Source organism: Microcebus murinus, chromosome 16, assembly GCF_040939455.1.
Source record: "Microcebus murinus isolate Inina chromosome 16, M.murinus_Inina_mat1.0, whole genome shotgun sequence".
Classification (NCBI taxonomy): Eukaryota; Metazoa; Chordata; class Mammalia; order Primates; family Cheirogaleidae; genus Microcebus; species Microcebus murinus.
In genome coordinates, this window is record NC_134119.1 from 14133669 (window position 1) to 14152992 (window position 19324).

Genomic DNA, 19324 nt, shown 5'->3' on the forward strand with positions numbered 1-19324 from the left:
ACGGCCATGCCACCCTGCATGAACCTGATTTCATCTGATCTCGGAAGCTAAGCAGGGTCAGGCCTGGGTGGTACTTGGATGGGAGAAATATGGATCCTCTCACCTGCTCCCCACCCCAGCAATACTGAATCAGCAACTCTAGGGAGGGGCCCAGCAATCTTTGTCTTAACAAGCCAGCCAAGTGGTTCTGAGGCTTACTCAAGTCTGACACTTCTGCTTTAGTGCAGCTTCACCCTACACCGAGAGGGAGGGCGTTTGACCCCATTTCCAGATGCGGAAACTGAGGCTCAGAGAGATGAAGCCACTTGTCCGAAGTCACACTGTGAGTACCAAAATCAGGCCTTTCTGACTACAAAGCTGATGCTCCTCACCACAATGATATAGCTGGGAGTGATGTTCAAATATTTAACAACTGGGACCTCAGGAGCCCTCACAAATCAGAACTGATTTAGTCCAGGGCCCTTGGGGGGGTAGGGTAGGGGCAGGTGGTGCTGGAACACTAGGGTGCTTATAAAGTTCAAGGCAGCACCTGTTAGAAATGGATAGGGATTACTGCAATATTTTTACAACTGACCCTGCTGAATCAGTGCATAGCAGCTGCTTGTCAATCCTGACTATAGTCCCCTTCCTGGAAGGAACATCTCCTGAAGCTTGCACAGGGCGGTGGGCCGGGAGCTAAATATAGCCCCAAAGAAAGCCCGAGTGTAGCAAGTGTCCTCCCAGAATACTTGTTTAGCAAGGCTTCTCAAACTTGGCTGCACGTTGGAATCACCTGGAATGCTTTTTGACTACTGATGCCTGGCTTTCACCCTCTCTCTCCCTTTAGATTCTGACTTAATTGGTCTAGGCGGGTGCAGCCTGAGCGCTGGGGTTTTTTAAAGCCCCAGTGACTCTAATATGTAGCCGGGGCTAATAAGACTGCTGTACAGGGCCCACTGGAACATGTAGGAGACTCCAGGTTAAGAACCCATGGTTTGCATCAGTGTTTCCTCAGGCTGGGGACTTTAAAAAAAAAAAGATTCTCAAGAGATTCTGATGCAGTAATCAGTGGGGTCTGGAAGTGGCTGTTAGCAAGCTCCCTTGGTTTAGAAATCACTGATGGGGACAGCCGCTGCTGGCTGTGTTGACTGAGAGAAGTTCAGAGATTCCACCCCCTCTCCCCCACCCACCCACCCCCAACATAGTTGAAGCAATTGAGAACACTTAGCCAGGAAGTATCCAGAACCAATTTCCGCAGCTCTTCCTTCCCCTGTGCTGCAGAGACATTGCTTCAAAGAACAGGCTCTGAAAGAGAGCCCAAGACACCCTCCCGGGAGAGCCATTTCCAACTGCGCTGCTGCAGAGCCCCAGGGCTGCGGGCTGGGCTGGGCCTGCTCTGATTGCCTGTTCTTCCCATTAATCCTGCGACACCCTCATTTAGATGCGATCTGCATATATTTGCATATTGAGTTCCAGTGCCCCCCCCTCCCCTATGGCATGTTAGGGGAAAATAAAACTAATGTATTCACAAAGCCTGCTGAGATGTGTTCGAACCTGAACTTCACGCAGCGCTGGGGCTTTGATACACCTGGAGCCAGGGGCGCTGGGATGAAGGGAAGATGGCACAGGCTCCGCAAGGATGCAGCGGGATGTGCTAGAAGCCTCCCAGGGCCTGGAAGCAGCAGTTCCAGCCCAGCTCCTGATGGGAAGCAATGTGGGAGAAGATGGGGAGTATCTGTAGATGAGAGGAGCCTGGCTTGAAGACCACCCATAAGCTCCAACGGGGGCTCCACGGAGAGGCTGCCCAGGAGACAGCTGGTGCAGTGGGAGGGGCTGGACGCTGGAATCTGACAGACCTAGATCTGAACTGTGAGACTTGGGTAAATGACTTTCCCTCCCTGAACCTCAGTTTCCTCATCTTTATAATGGGGGCCAAAAGCGCATTATGTGTTGACAGGAGTCATGTCTTTAACCATGAATAGAATATATTTCCCAGGTTCCTTCTGAGTCTGGAAAGGAATCTGCTAATGGATGAGTTGTTCGGGGGTGAGGGGGGTTTCCAGAAATCTATGCCTGCTTGACAAATGGCCTCAAAACTTAATGCTTCTAAAACAACAGTTTCTTGTGACTGTATCTCACCATTCTACGGGTCAGGAATGTGGACAGAACACAGCAGGACTGCTCCTCTCTGCTGCATGAGGCCTGGGGCAGCGTCAGCTGGTGGCAGAGGGTAGACTGGAGGGTCCAAGATGGTTTCACTCACATTCCTGGGTATATTCATTATATTTTTTATTTTCTGATGCTTTGACATCTTGGGGCCTTGCAGACCCAGGGAGGGACTGTCCCTCCCAGGGTTAGTCCATTCCTAGAGATAGCAAACAACCTGCCTGTGAGCACCTACTTGAATCAGCTCCTACAGGGAGGATACTGTCTCTGTGTCCTAAATCATCTCACCCAGGTACTGGACAGGTAGGGACCACCCCTATGGCCCAGAACCCAACGAAATTGATCAAACCGCCAATCCCAACCCTGCTCAGCTTGTCTGCCCTATCTTGCCTCTTCCTTTCTGCCAAAACCACAGCAAAGGCCGTGCCCCAGGCCGCGCCCTCCCTGCCTCTGCCTCCTGACTGAGCGGGTGCTTCCCCATGTGGCCTGCGTGGCATGGCCCGCCCCCTCCTCCTGGGAACTGTGAGTAACCAACTGTCTTTTCAGTGACAGCCATCTCCTGACCTGTTGGCCTCACCATGCCCAAATAAAAGCAAAATCCCACGTACATTCTAAAACACTGGAGGCTTGGCAGGGCCAGCTGGAAGGCTGGGCTGTTCTGGGCCCTTCTCCCTTTCCCAAGTAACCTCAGGGCCTCTCCCTGCAGTCTCTCTCGTCAGTCTTCTTACAGAGTGGCTCAGGGCTCCCAGAGACCAAGGCAGAAGCTGCCAGCTCTCTTAAAGTCTCGTCCTAGAGCTGGCATGGTGTCACTTCCACTGTATCCTATGCGCCAAAGCAGTCACAGCCCGGCCTCCGTTCAAGGGAAGAGAAATAGAGCCCAATTCTCCACGGGAGGAGTATTGCGGAGCATGCAGCCACCTTCAATCTTCCAGAGGAGGAGAGACAAGCACCTCCCACTAGAAACCTCCTCCAGGTGCCTAGGATGCAGACATGTGACTAGGCTTGGGCCAGAGGGTGCTCCCCCAGGACTTCAGTTCTCAGACCGCTGCATTGGCTAATGAGCAGGAGGTGGCACTGGGAGTCCCGCAGTCCTGAGAGTCCTCACAGGTGGGCCCTGCAGCATGTTCCTGCTGACCAGTGTCCCTTGGCCCCAGCTCAGTTTCCAAGTCTGGCCTGGAGCCTGCAGAACCCTTGCAATACAGTCCTTTCAGCTTAAGTTAGGCCGAGCCAGCTCTGATTGTTTAAAACCAAGGGCCCCGATTGACACGGGACCATTCTCTTCCTTCTCAACCCCTAAGTGCCTGGTTTTGATCCCAAGCACCACCAGCCTTATTTCCTAAATCCTCCTGAGTAGCACCTCCCGAGGGCCCAGTGTCACTTCCCACATACCGTGGTCCAAACCCCCTCCTCCCCAGCCCTGTTCCTCCCTCTGCCCCCCTCCTGTTTCTATTCTCAGCACCTTCTCTTCCCAGGCCTTCCCACTTTCCAAATCATCTGTATGTAATCCTGCAGTCCCCCTCCCATGTCATCCAAATAATTGACAACCTGGATAATCCTCTTAAATCCATCCCTTCTGTATTTATTAGTTTGCTCGGGCTGCAGTACCAAAGTACCACAGAGTGGGTGGCTTAAACAACAGCAATGTATTTTCTTACAGTTCTGGAGGCTAGAAGGTTTTGACAGGGTTAGTTTCTTCTAAAATCTCCTTCCTTGGTTGTAGACGGCTGTCTTGTCCCTGCATCTTCACGTGGTTGTCCCTCCGTGCGTCTGTGTCCTAATTTCCTCTTCTTAAGGACACCAGTCATATTGGATTAGGGCCCACTCTAGTGACCTCCTTTTAACTTGATTACCTCTTTAAATACCCTATCTCCAAATACAGTCACATTCTGAAGTGCTGGGAGTTAGGACTTCGACATGTGAACAGGACAGGTGGGGACACAGTTCAGCCCAGGACACCCACCACCCTCTGCATTCTCAGTGTCCCGGCCTGAGCTTCAGCCCAGCACCTCCCAGCACCCAGGAACCCATGCTCCCGCTTCATCTCCTGATCGGCTCTCCCTGACTGTGCTCAGAAAGCTTCTACAGCTCCCTAGTGCCTCCGGAATAAAATCTGGCCTCCTTAGCCTGGCATCCAAGGCCCTTCAGAAGCTGACCCCAACCTGGTTTTGCAATCATCAATGCAATTAGGGCCCGGAAAAATGGCGATGTTGTCTAGTGTCTTGCTGTTCAAAGTGCAATTCACCTGCACCACTGGCACCATCTGGGAGCTTGTTAGAAATGCAGACTCTCGGGCCAGACCTGCTGAATCAGAATCTGCATCACCTGCCCCAGATGATCCATCCACACGCACAAGAAGGCTGAAAGTTTGCAGACACCACTGGTACCCAGAGATGGACTCCCAAGAGCAGGATTCACCGAACTGGACCAGAAACTTGACTTGGCCCACATGGAACCATCTCATTCACGGGAGTCTGGATTCATGGCAGATGACAATTCTGAACAGACAAATGAACTTGGCTGTTAAGAATACCCAAGAGGATTAAGAATTCCCAACTCACAGGTACAAGCAAATGAAAAGACCGCCCAAGATGGCTCCCGGAGGGGTTCTCTTTTCTCATTTCTGTTCGGCAAACATGGATTGAGCCCCGGCTGAGTGCCCACCTGGGCACTGGGTATGTGGAATTAAAGGCCATGTGAGCTTTGTCCCATAGTAGCTCACAAGCCAGGAAGGGAGACTACACAGAGATGTACCGAGTAACTGGTGTAGGCGCCAAGGGCTCCCACCCACCCACGCCCAACACTCCATTCCCTGAGCCTCCGTTCTTGGAACACACCGAGTTCTGGCCTCTGAGCTTTGCATTCTCCACGCCCCTGCTTCAAACCCTTCCCACGCCTTCCCTCCCTGCTCTCCCCTGTGTCTGGCTAAATCTTATTCATCTCCTAGATTTTAGCTGAGATGTCATTTCTTCCAGGAAAATGCTGCTGGCCACCGAACCTGGGAAGGGGGCCTCTTCCGTGCTCCCATGACCACCCTCAACCCACCACTTCCCTTATTGAGGCATTTTTCATAATTCAGGGTGAATTTCCTGTTTATTTGTCTCTCTCTTCCCACAGCAGGAGAACGTGATGAGGGCAGGACCCTTATCTGCTGTGTTCACTGTATCCTCAGGTATTTCTTAAATATAAAAACATAATAGGCCGGGTGCGGTGGCTCACGCCTGTAATCCTAGCACTCTGGGAGGCAGAGGCGGGTGGATCACTCAAGGTCAGGAGTTTGAAACCAGCCTGAGCAAGAGCAAGACCCCGTCTCTACTATAAATAGAAAGAAATTAATTGGCCAACTAATATATATGGAAAAAATTAGCCGGGCATGGTGGCGCATGCCTGTAGTCCCAGCTACTTGGGAGGCTGAGACAAGAGGATTGCTTGAGCCCAGGAGTCTGAGGTTGCTGTGAACGAGGCTGACGCCACGGCATTCACTGTAGCCTGGACAACAAAGCAAGACTCTGTCTCAAAAATAAATAAATAAAAATAAATAAATAAATAAATAAAAACATAATAGTAACACTAGTCAGCTTTCTTTGCACTTATACTATGTGTCAGGCATTGTCCTAAGTATTTATATGTAATAACTAATTTAATTGTCACAACTAGCCCGTCAGGTGGGTGCTATAAATTTCTCCCTTTCCCAGAGGTAGCAATAGAGACACAGAGAGGTTAAGGAACTTGCCCGAGGTCACACAGCTAGTTAATGGCAGAGTAGTGATTCAAACCCAGGTACTCTGGCTCCAAAGTGTATAATGGCAGAGGGAGTGATTAATTCCATGAGGGAGAGGTCAGAGGTCAGGGAAGGCTTTAACATGAACAACAGCTAAGCCTGATTTGAAGCATGAATAGGAGTCTGCTGAGTGGAAAAGGAGGAGCAGGGCTTTGCATATTTAGTAACCTCCAATCTGGGCCCCATTTGTCAGTGCAACAGCATTTTCCCGAAGGGTAAATGGAAGGCAATCGATAGCACCCAGACACCAACCGAGGAGGCTTGGACAGGGCAAATGCCGGGGTCGGTTTCAGCCTGAGTCACCCAATGGTGGGGCGGGGCAGGTTACACAGATCCTGCAAGGGGTGAGGAGTACACTGGCCTTCCCTCTTGCCCCAAGATCAGGCTCGCTCCTGAAGCGCCACTCCTTCCTTGGGAGATGGGCTCATCCCCTTAGCAAGGAAGGTCCCAGCAAACACACCTTCAGGCAGGTGTGGGCTTGGAGCAGACCTGGAACCTGTGAGACAAGCGGGGGTCTCCTCTTCCCTACAAAGCTCCCCAGAACCCCACTCAGACTGTCCTCAGCCTGACCCTGCAGACTCTGGGAGTCTCTTCTGCCTCAAGGGTCCTCCAACTTCTAATGCCCCAGAACGCCTTTAAGAAACTGGATCTGGGGGGGCATGGACAATATAGGTAACCTTAACATTTGTGCCTCCATAATATGCTGAAATAAAATTAATTAATTAATTAATTTAATTGGATTCCCATCCAAGAAAAGAAAAAAAAAAAGAAACTGGATTTGGGGTTGGGCATGGTGGCTCACACCTGTAATCCTAGCACTCTGGGAGGCCGAGGTGGGTGGATCGCTCAAGCTCAGGAGTTCGAGACTAGCCTGAGCAAGAGCAAGACCCTGTCTCTACTATAAACAGAAACAAATCAATTGGCCAACTAACAATATATAGAAAAAATTAGCTGGGCATGGTGGCGCATGCCTGTAGTCCCGGCTATTTGGGAGGCTGAGGCAGAAGGATTGCTTGAGCCCAGGAGTTTGAGGTTGCTGTGAGCTAGGCTGATGCCACGGCACTCTAGCCCAAGCAACAGAGTGAGACTTTGTCTCAAAAAAGAAAAGAAACGAAACTGGATCTGGGCAAGGCACTATGGATCAGGCCTGTAATCCCATCACTTTGGGAGGCCAAAGCAGGAAGATCACTTGAGGCTGGGAGTTCAAGACCAGCCTTGGCAATATAGTGAGACCCCTGTCTCTGCAAAAAAAAAAAAAAAAAAAAAAAAAAAAATTAGCTGGGCATGGTGGCATGCTCCTGCAGTCCTAGCTACTCCAGAAGCTGAGGCAGGAGGATCCTGTGAGCCCAGGAGTTTGAGCTTACAGTGAGCTATGGTAGGGCCACTGCACTCCAGCCTGGGCAATGGAGGAAGACCCTGTTGCTTAGAAAAGAAACTGGATCTCAAGGGCGCCGAGTACAGAAGACTGATTCACACGAGGTGCTGTTCTGTTCCCCATCTCCACTGTCCCCATCCTCGAGGGGCCCTGGAGGCCTGACCTAGCCCAGCCACCTCATTTTACCACTGGGAAAATGAAGCTCAGAGAAGATAAAGGACTTGCCAAGAACAGGAACACAGAGCAAGTCAGGGCAAGACTCTCTCCTGAATCAGACCAGTACGTTCCTCACTAAACAGCACCATCTCTCCTGTCCTCCCATCAATAAACAGCCCCCTCTGTCCTGTCCTCTCAAATGCAACCTGAAAGATTCTCCTCGTAATTCGTTCACTCATGTAGCAAACCTTTCCTAGGCTCCTTCCGAGTGCCAGGCGCTGGGCTGGGCCCCTGAACTCAGGAGGTGGCCAACTCATGTGTAAGATAAACATATCCGCAGACATTGACAATCCGCTCTGACCAAGTCTGGCTTGTTCATCAGCAGATTCCCAGGGCCTAGTACACAGCAGACACTCAATAAATACCTGTGAGGCCGGGCGCAGTGGCTCACGCCTGTAATCCTAGCACTCTGGGAGGCCGGGGCGGGTGAATTGCTCGAGGTCAGGAGTTCGAAACCAGCCTGAGCAAGAGGGAGACCTCGTCTCTACTCAAAATAGAAAGAAATTAATTGGCCAACTAAAAACATATATAGAAAAAATTAGCCGGGCATGGTGGCGCATGCCTGTTGTCCGGCTACTTGGGAGGCTGAGGCAGGAGGATTGCTTGAGCCCAGGAGTTGGAGGTTGCTGTGAGCTAAGCTGACACCACAGCACTCTAGCCTGGGCAACAAAGTGAGACTCTGTCTCAAAAAAATAAAAATAAAAATAAATAAAATACATACATACATACGTGTGAGCACTGAGGGAGGAATAAGGCAGGGAAGGTGGGCAGAAAAGGTGGGGGGCCATGCTAACTCTAGAGCCTCTCCCTTTCCCTCCAGCACTTAGCACCCCTTGGGGAGCCAGCTGAGGGCTCCAGAACAGATCTCACACCCAGGCTCTGCCAGAGCTCCCAGCCTGGTCCTCTGACCCATCTAGACCTAGGCTGTCCCACTCAGTGGCCACGAGACACAAGTGGTATTTCAATTTGAATTAATTAAAATTAACTAAAATTAAGAATTCAGTTCCCCAGTCTCACTTGCCACATTTCAAGTGCTCAGAAGCCACATGTGGCTAGTGGTGACCCTATTGAACGGCATAGGTTACAAAATATTTGCATTGTAGCAAAAAGGTCTTTTGAATAGTACTGCTCGTCTAGAACAGCAACTCCCATATCTTGAACTTTAGGAACCAGTACATTTTTTTTTTTTAGACAGAATCTCACTTTGTTGCCCAGGCTAGAGTGCTGTGGGGTCAGCCTAGCTCACAGCAACCTCAAACTCCTGGGCTCAAGCAATCCTTCTGCCTCAGCCTCCCAAGTAGGTGGGACTACAGGCATGTGCCACCATGCCCGGCTAATTTTTTATATATATATTTTTAGTTGGCCAATTAATTTCTTTCTATTTATAGTAGAGACGGGATCTTGCTGTTGCTCAGGCTGGTTTCAAACTCCTGACCTTGAGCGATCCACCCGCCTTGGCCTCCCAGAGTGCTAGGATTACAGGCATGAGCCACCATGCCCAGCCACCAGTACATTTTCAAAAGTATTTGGGAATCGATACAAGGTTATCAACTCTTCATTTTGCCAGGAAATTTTAAGAGGCATAATAATGACCAAAAGAAAGAAAACATTAACACTGAAAATAATATGAAATTTTTTACTGGGCCCTGGGATTTTTAAAAAATTAGACCACATTAAGGCATGTTAGTGGAACAATTGGAGAAATTTGAATATAGGTTGCATGTTGGATAATTGCACTGTAGGAGACTGCCCTTAGTCTTTGGAGTTTTAAGGGTGCAGCGTGAGGTTGTCTGCAACTCACTTCATTGTGGTTCAGAAAAAGTATATGTGTAAATATAAACAGAGAGAAGAAATAGATATGGCAATATGTTAACAACTGGTAAATCAAGGTGAAGGTCATAACAGTGCTCATTGTACAATTCCTACAACTTCTCTGAAGGTTTGAGAATTTTTCAAAATAAAAAGTTGGAAGAAAAATAAGCAGTCAAGATAGTGATCGCTCCACTTCTGGACAGAGCATGAGGGAGTCTTCCAGGGACGTGTGATCAGTTAGTGAAAATTCATCACACTGTACACTTAATACGATTTGTGTACATTTCTCTATGCCTGTTATGCTCTTTAAAAAATGTATAGTTTATTTAAAATAAACTATTACAAAATAGCCACTTACTATCAACATTAGCTTATTTAAAAATCTTAAAATAAGTATAGTAAGTATCTAATCACAAAAGAAAAGATGGGCCCTTAAAGTGAAATTTAACTTTATGATACTCTTTCTTTTTTCCTTCATTGCTAAGAATCCACAAAAATATCTCATCATAGATAAGCACCATCTGCAGACTGGCTGCATCAGAATCACCTGGGAGCTTTAAAAAAATACAGAATCCCAGACAGATCACCAGGACAGAATAGGGAGTCCAGAAATAGACCCAAGTACATGTGGGAACGTAGTCTATGCTAAAGGTGGCATTTCAAATCAGGAGGGGGAGGACAGATTATTCAATATAGTGTTGGTTCAACTGGCTAGCCACTTGGAAAAAAATAAAGCTGTATCTCTGCCTCATTCCAATCACCAAAATAAATTCCAGATGGATGAATTAAAGGGGGAAAAAAAACACTCTAAAAGCACTACAAAAGAATATGAGATGCTTTCCTTTTATAATCTTGGGGTAGGAACTGCCTTTAAACAACATTTATTGAATACTTACTCTTTACCTAACTTTGTGCTGTGGGGGCTACAGATGGGGTGATCGCCAACCGTGGTGCCCAGCTTCTAAGATTTCACTGACCATTCATAATGACTTGAAAATCCTTTTTAGAGAAGGCGTCCTCTCACCTCAGCCTTCCGAGTAGCTGGCTCTACCTATGCACATCCTTTGCTTTTTAATAATCTTAGAGTGAGGAAAGCATTCCTATGCACAATACAAAATCTCAAAGCCATTATGAAAAATATCAATAAGTTTGACTATATAAAAAACAAATGACAAAAAAACAAAATAAAACAAATGGCCCTGGTGGGAGGGGGAAATAGAGATAAGTTGCTTAATAGATATGAGGTTTTCTTTTGGGGTGATAAAAATATTTTGGAACTAGATGGAGGTTGTGGTTATACAACATTATGAACCTACTAATATCACTGAACTGTAAACTTTAAAATGGTTAATATTATGTTATGTGAATTTCAGTTTGAAAATATATGAGGCTGGGTGCAGTGGCTCATGCCTGTAACCCCAACATTTTGGGAGGCCGAGGCAAGAGGATTGCTTGAGCCCAGGAAATCGAGACCAGCCTGGGCAACATAGCAAGGTCTCTTCTGTACGAAAAATTTAAAAATTAGCCAGACATGGTGGCATGCACTTGTATGCCATACTCAGGAGGCTGAGGCAGGAAAATGGCTTGAGCCCAGGACTTGGAGGCTGCTGTGAGCTATGATAGCACCATTGCACTCCAGCATGGGTGGCAGAGCAAGACCCCATCTCTAAAAAGAAAAAAAAAAAAAAAGGAATGAGAAGAATGAGACATATCTATATGTAACATATGGAAAACTATCCAAGACATAAGATAAGAACAATTAAATTGGGGGAGGGTGAAGCAATGTCCATAACAGTTATATGATCCAGTGTGTGCATATTCTTAAAACATTTCCGGAGGGTACACAAGGAACCAATAACCATAGTTACCTCCTTTAGGGAGTGGCACCGAGATTGGGGGACAGGAAGACAGATTTATAACTGGATTTTACACCTTTGCATACTTCTTGAATTTTTTAACCATGAAATATATTCGTTTTTTTGTTACTTTTTAAGATTAATTTTAAATTATGAAATAGCATAGTTTATGCATAGGAAAAGCATAGATAATAAGGAAGCACACCCGGGGTTCCTACCATCTAGCATCATTTGACATGGCAGGCACAATTTGAAAGACCCTGTGCACTATTCTATGACCCCACTTCCCTCCTGTCTCAATAGAAGCGACACCATTCTGAATTTGTGTTCTCAGACATGCATACTTTTACTCTCATGCATTAAAAAAAGTTCTTATTACTTCTGTTTGTATCAATAAGCAATATACTGTTTTGCATATTTTATCCTTTACATAAAAAGCGTTAATCTATGCAGGGTAGCTCTTAGACTGTGGTGAGTTCTGCCTTGGCCCCTGGAGCTTTAGAGGGGCCCCCTCTGGCCCTCTGCTGTCTGTGTCCCTCTCCATGGGGCAAGGAACTCAGGGGGTCAAAGGAATGTGCACACCTGAGCCTGTGAGCCTCTCAGAGACCACATGCAGGATACCAGGGACAGAGAATCCTGGCCCAAACAGCCTCCAGCCTGCCCCTAACGCATAAGCACGACTCTTTCCAAGGTCCATGCTCCCGACAGTGGACCGTCCACCTACATGTGCACCTCCATTTGCATTCTTGCCTTGGGTCCCCCCTTCACACGTGTTAAATTCTGTGCATTTGGCAACTTACTTCTCCACGCAACGTTACTATTTTAAGCGCTATCTATAACTCCAGTTTGACGATTTTCAATCCCATTTATTTCCTTCAAGTTTTAAAAGTGTCAGATCCCTGGCCTGCATCCAGAAGATTCTGGTGGGGGGAGGGGGTAGATGGGGCTTCAGCATCTTTCTCTTTTGGAACGTTTGCGTGAGGCAGTCTGGCAGCTCGGCCGGGAAACACGGGAAGATAAACCCCTCTCGGCGTGTCCCCCAGCTCTGCACAGGCTAGCACTGCCACTCTGCTGCCCCTCCGCGGGTCCCCAAGGTCCGCCCGGATGGACATCTGCGCGGGTCTGCAGCCGGCTTCCTGGCCCAGGTCTGGGAGACCTGGCGGAGGCAGCGGGCGCCCCCTGCTGGAAGCGAACGCGAGCTGAGCAGACCGGTCCCTGCACCCCGTCTCTGTCTGCAGCCCCCCTCCACCCGCCGCTCCTCAGCCCGCCTCCCCCCCCCCACCCTTCAGGGCTCACTTAAGGCCTACTCCACTTGGACACTAATAATTGCCATCACCTCTGGCTCCAAAGCACGTTCACACAGAACACAGCCATTCTACCGGCCCCTGTTTCTGCAGCCTTTATTAGGGATGAAGGAGTGGCTGCGTCCACAGGCTCAAATCCTGGTCCGTCCACACTGATCGCTGTGTGACCTCCAGCAAGTGGTCAGACCTCTGAATAACTCAGTCCCTCATGAATAAAAGGGGGACGGTAAATCACCTACCTCACAGGATGGCTCTGAAGACTCCAGTCAAAGTGTGCAGTGTTTAAAGCGGTGCCCAGCATGCAGCACGCATTAGCTACCATTAGCTGCCAGACCTAGGGCTAATAGTTTCAGTGACAGAGCACTCGCTTGTGCCCAATGCTGTTCTACATTTTTTCTGTTGATTATGTCATTTAATATCGAAACTCCATGAACGGAGTGCATTTATATTCACTCTCACTTTACAGGGGAGGAAACTGAGGCACAGAGAAAAGAACTCATGGTGGTGGAGAAAGATTTGAACCCAAGAAAACCTCTTCCAGAGCCCAGACTTTAGTCATGACATCTCCACAGTGATCTGGTGAGACAGGTACTATCCCCATTATATAGATGGGGAAACTGAGGCTCAGAGGGGTGAAGTGACTTGCCTTAGATCACACAACTAATTAGTATTTGAGCCATGGCCTGGACTTGACCCAGTTCTGTCTCCCTGCATTGTCTGCTATAATACCATGACAACTCCACAGGCATGGTGACCCTGTGTGACAAGTGAGGATGCTGAATTGAGATGGCTGAGTGAGTTGCTCAAGGTCACAGAACAAGTAAGTAGGGAGCTTTTTCTGTTGGAGGTGGGGCCCAAGGACATTGTCTCTGGGGCTCGGCACCTCCTCAGTGCCCTGCTGCAGCCCCCGGCCATCTCTTGTCTTTGCAATCACAGCTCGTCTTCCCAGGCATCTGACTTCAGCACTACTTGTTTCCGGGCCAGCCCCAGCACAGCTGTCAAAGTCGTGGACTCAAGTTGTCACTCAGCCTGGGCCTGACTTAGGCGTTTGCTCCTAGGCCTTTTGCAAGGCTTGGAGCTCAGCTTCCATTCCTCTGACCTCAGGAGACAGCTGGTACAGTGGAAAGAATGGAGGGCTGGAGCCACACAGTCCAGAGTTCAAATCCAGCCATGCTCCCTCGTTTCTGCACAACCTTGGGCAAGTTTCCTCATTCTCCCCCACCCCAGAACTCCCATTTTATCACCTCTGAAATGGAGGTAATGAGCCATGCTTTGCAGGCTGTTGTGAGAATAAAATGCCATAGTGTACAGCAATGAGTACACAATAGGTGCTCAATAAAAGTTAGATCCCTTTGCTAGTCCTTTGCTCCAGACCCCTGTCTCCTGCTGTGCATGCCCCCTCCCCACAGGCCCAGAAGTCCCCACCTTCACTTCAAAGATGCTCCCTGGGCCTGTGTAGGCTGTCACAGAGGCACAGGACTCATAGGCAGAACAATGTTCTCAAACATAACTCAGTTATTGTTCAATGGCCCAACAAAGATTGACTGAGCAGCTATCATGTGCCAGCGACTATGCTTGGTAGTGCAGCTCCAGTGGTGAACAAGAAAGACACATATCATTGAGTGCTTACCTATTTAATGTTCAGCCACACATAATGATACAAGGTGCATTTATGGAGCGCATGCACTGTTTCCTGCACACTGTTTCATTTAATCCTTGGGGATGCCACATGAAGTACTACATCATCCCTAATTAATAGGTGAGCAAACACAGGAGTAGGGAATTAAAGTAACTCAGAGTGGAGCTAGGGGGTGACTGCAGTCTGATTCCAGAGACTATGAGCTTACCTGCGCTGCCACACATTCTCCCTTTTGCTCCTCAAGGTTCCCTGCATTATTATCTTCCCAGAAACGGAGATCTGCAGGGAATGAAGCCTAAGGTCGCAAAGCACGGAAAGGTAGGTGCTGGCACATGTGGACCTTCAGCTGGTCTGACTCTAGAGTTCTTTGTTTGCCCCACGTTGTTCTACTCAGAGCTGACTGATTCAAAAACCATTTTCTGCCCAGGAGAGAAAGAAATTAGAGTCAGGTCTGGCTTTGGGAGGCACAGGCCACGGAGGCGGCTGGAAGTAACCAGCAGCATCACACTGGGGTGCACGCTATGACAGCGGCAGGTAGGGCATGCTAGAGGAACTCAGCGGAGGGAGGCAGCAATCCTACTGGGGAGGAGGCTTCCTGAGAGAGGTGATGCTTAGGCTGGCCATGGAAAAGAGAAGAGCCTAGAAAGATCACATGGACTTGGGGGGGGGGGGCATTGCCTGACCATGCATACACGACTTGATCCCTTCCTAGGTCAATTTTTCTGTTTATCTCAAATCTATTCTCTGCCCTTCTGCTCTGCTCTGTATGGCAGAGGCTGAGCCCTGCAAACCATGTTTCCTGGTCTCCCTTACCAGCTGGCCTTTGGCAGTAGGAAGTGGATCAGCCGGTGGGAAGCCCTGGTGAGAGATGAGAGAGGAAGAAGGGAGAAGCCAGTGTCCGCCCCCCTTCTCTGCCTTGGGAAGGGTGGCGTGGGGGACGCCTCAGTGGTTGCAGTGACTCCTCCAGAGTTTTAGTTCCAGCTAGTCTGTCCCACTGTGGTTCCGGATTCTCTCTGGGTGGCCCCAGTTTCTGGTCTCTAGTAATACCATCTCCTCCCTTTATACATCCAGCCCTGGGGAAGGTAGTGGCTTCCTGAAGTTGCTAATCTCAGGTTTGCCTCAACCTCCTCTGGTTGCTATTTCTGCCCATCAAACAACTCTGTATTAAATTCCCTTTTTTGAATCATCTGGCATGGTGTTTCCCTGGCTAGACCCCTAATATTCTGTGTCTCTGTTTCCTTGTCTATAGAATGAGGATTCATTCATTCATTCATACAACGAATAGCTATTACCTGTTTTTGCAAAACTGTGCTAAATGTTGACAATATCATAAGAAACAACACAGATTAAAGGAGACGGAAATCCAGGCCCTGCCTACCCCTTATGCCTTTGGAATGATCAGAAGAGATGTTTGCATACATGTCACCTGCTGTCGGGGTCAGAAATTACCATCCTATACAAACAGGAAAACACTATTTGGACTTCAGCCTTTTTCCTGACTCCAAGTATGCTGGTCCTACAGACATTTCCCCACTATCCCATTCCCTCCAATCCTAAAAGAGAAAGATTTAGGACAAATAAAAGGAAGTCTTAATTTACTCCATGGGGAGTCAACTTAAGGGACCCATTATCCCAAGTGGTGGTACAGTTTTAAGCTATAAATAGGTTTTTATTTTTTTTGAGGCAGAGTCTCACACTGTTGCCCCAGCTAGAGTGCCATGGTGTCAGCCTACCTCACAGCAATCTCAAACTCCTGGGCTTAAGCAATCCTCCTGCCTCAGCCTCCCGAGTAGCTGAAACTACAGGCATGTGAAACCATGCCCAGCTAATTATTTCTCTCTATATATATTTTTTAGTTGGCCAGTTAATTTCTTTCTATTTTAGTAGAGACAGGGTCTTGCTCTTGCTAAGGCTGGTTTAGAACTCCTGACCTTGAGCGATCTGCCTGTCTCAGCCTCCCAGAGTGCTAGGATTACAGGCGTGAGCCACCACACCTGGCTATAAATAGGTTTTTAAAAACAGGTTTAGCGAAACCCCGCAGATGCCAGTGGCCTAGACAGACAAAGGTATAGATGAGCCCCAGAGCGCCCACCTGCCAACTGCCTCCTCTCAGCTCGGCTGCCTTCCTGGGGCTTCGAGTACAACAGAAGGAGCACTGGGCTGGGAGTTAGGAAGCCAGGGTTTGAACCCCAGCTCTGGGGCCATCAAGCACATGACCTTGGACAAGTCACTTTACTGCTCTTGAGCCTCAATTTCCTCAACTGTACCATGGGAATAATGAGTATCTACTATCTCTGGTTGTTTTGCTTATGGATTAAAAATACAGGTGGGGCTGGGCGTGGCAGTGGCTCACACCTATAATCCTAGCACTCCAGGAGTCTGAGGTGGGAGGATTGCTTGAGGTCAGGAGTTTGAGACCAGCCTGAGCAAGAGTAAGACCCTATCTCTACTAAAAATAGGAAAATTAGCCAGGTGTGGTGGCACATGCCTGTAGTCCTACCTACTTGGGAGGCTGAAACAGGAGGATCGCTTGAGCTTGGAAATAATTTGAGGGTATTGTGAACTATAATGATGCCACTGCACTCTGGCCCGGGCAACAGAGCAAGACTTTCCTAAAAAAAAAAAAAAAAAATTCATATAAAGCATCTAATGCAGCACCTGGTACTTGGTAAGTGCTCAATTCAATAAATATTTGCTAGTATGATTATTGTCTACTGCAGGATATCTGGCCTGGACACTCAGCCATTATCTATTAGTTCAGGAAACTTGCTGTGTGATCTTGAGCAAGTCACTTCCTCTCTTGGCTTCAATTTCCTCATCTGTAAAATGGGAAGATAGTAACCACTATGCCTGACTCAGAGAAGATAAAGTATTATCTAAGAACCAGGTATTTTTATTATTGTATGAAAAATGGTAGAACAATCTAAAAGTACCGGTATGAAGTCTGCAGCCTGATTGCTTAGTTTTTAATTCCAGCTCTGCCCCTTACTTAGGCAGATTCCTTTACTGTCCTGTGCCTCAGTTTTCTCATATATAGAATGGAATAATAACTACCTCACAGGTTGTGAGGATCAAAGAAATTAATGTAGATAAAGCACTGTGAACAGTGACTGTCTCAGAGTATTTTAAGTGTTATGATTGCTAAGCATACTTCACATGCTACCTAAATTGCATTGAGCTTTGGAATCAGACAGACCCGGTTCCATATCCCAGCGCCATCCCCTTGGCCGTGTGACCTTGCACAAGTAACTTCTGAGCATCAGCTTCCTCCTCTCTGCAAAGATGATAATCACCGCTGCTTCCTTAAGATACCATGATGCAGCAAAGCACACACACAAAGCCTGGCACACTCCCTCCTCTTTCTCTCTTGGCTCCTGCCCTCTACATTTTTTTCCTCAATGGTCCACTTTAATGTCCTTGTGACCCAGAGCCCTTCACTGCTTCCAGAAGTCTCCCTGACAAAGCTGAGGCCAGAAATACAGACTGCATGCTTTGGTGGGAAGAACCCTGGATTAGCAGTCAGAAAACCAGGATTTGCTTGTTTGTCTTTGTAATGGAAGGATTCTGATATGCTGTTTCCAAGGAGCCATGAAATCTTGAGCCATGAGCTTTCCTTCTCTGGGCCTTGGGCTTCACTTCTGTCTCATGATTAGGCTGTATCTTCTGTACCATGACATTTTACAATCTTGTGATGTGGTAGCAAAGAGCAAGGTAAGGGTTGAGTCTTAGTAGGGATGGGAATGGGTGCTGTGGGGCTACTCCCGAGTACCTTGGCCTTTGGGAAGGTGACTTGGGTAGAGACAACATGCATCCTACTGGCAATGTGGGGCAGAGTCCCTCTGTACAGCTGATGAATGGAGTCTATGTTGGGAAGCTGCCTGGGGAGTTTAAAATAAACCTGCCATTGTGCCAGCGCTAACCAAGGTCTCCAGGGCTGCTCTGGGGGCCTGGCCCTGCTGGATGGAAGGGAGGGTGAGGGGCCTAACCCACTCAGAGGCCTCCTGCTCTATTCTACCTAACAAAGAGGGAAACCTAGGAAAGGAAAACTTTACCCAGGAAAAGACCGTACTCACTCATGTGCACACAAATAACAGCTCAAAGCACCCTTTGTCCTTTCTAATAGGTTTTGTCTATGTAAGTTTCTTGAGATTCTTTTCCCCAAAATTTGTAATTTCTTTCTTTTTTTGGGGTGGGGGTATGTGGCTTAAAGCAACAGAAATTTATTCTCTCAGAGTTCTAGAGCCCAGAATTCCAAAGTCAAGGTGTCCACAGGGCCATACTCCCTCTGAAGGCTCTGGGGTATACTTGCCTTGCTGATTCCAGCTTCTGGTAGCTCCAGGCATTCCTTGGCCTATGGCAGCATAACTCCAATTTCTGCCTACCCGGGTCTTCACATGCCTTTCTCTATGTTCAAATTTGTATTTTTCAATTGAGCAAAATGACTTGTGCAACACAGACTTAGGGACAAAACCACAGCGCCTAACTCCCTCTCTAGCGCTCTTCCACTGCAAATACTAAAAAAGGCTTAAACACAAGGTGGCATTTTGGTCATCCAGAAAGAAAGGCATAACCTTTCTTAAGACTTTTAATACACCTACACCATCTACATAGAGGACAGCTGTGTGGGATGTCTTGACCTCCAGCTGTACTCATGTAACAAATACATACACAAAGGTCAGGGTCAGGCATTAATTAACTCCTCTCCATTTCCCCGACCCTGGCCACGCGAATTGCCTCCGGAGTCTCCTGGATGTGATTTTGGACCAGCCCTTCCAGTCTCAGGGCCTCAGTTTTCCCATCTGTACAAAGATTATAGGCTCCCCTCCCGCCAAGACACATCAAACCTAATGGGGCAGGATTCGATTAGGTTCGAGAAGAGAGTTACGCAATAGGCAACGAACCTCGCAAAACGACTGATAACATTAACCCCTCTTCCGCCAGGCCAAGGCTTCCGGCGGCCTCACGCTAACCCGAGCCGTTCCGGGGGGCGTGGCCAGGCCACCCGGAGCCACGCCCCAGATGAGCGGAGCCGGCCTTCGCCGCACCCAGCCCTGCGGCCCAGGGAAGGGACCCAGCAATGACGTCACGTACCACTTCCTATGTAACCCTCCGCCAAGGGAGAAAGTAGTCCCCAAACCATAGTGGATTTCGTCGCCCATACCGGGCGAAATATAAAACCCTAGAGTCTCTTCGGACATG

General features: G+C 48.2%; 1 long non-coding RNA gene across 1 annotated transcript; it reads right to left on the reverse strand.

The window, feature by feature from the left end:
- Positions 1 to 3703: 3703 nt before the first annotated feature.
- Positions 3704 to 19189, reverse strand: LOC142876860 (uncharacterized). The gene is made up of 2 exons (XR_012923693.1): positions 19027 to 19189; positions 3704 to 4640 (listed from the first exon to the last, which is right to left on the reverse strand). It is a non-coding gene; the product is annotated as an uncharacterized LOC142876860 (long non-coding RNA).
- Positions 19190 to 19324: the final 135 nt, after the last annotated feature.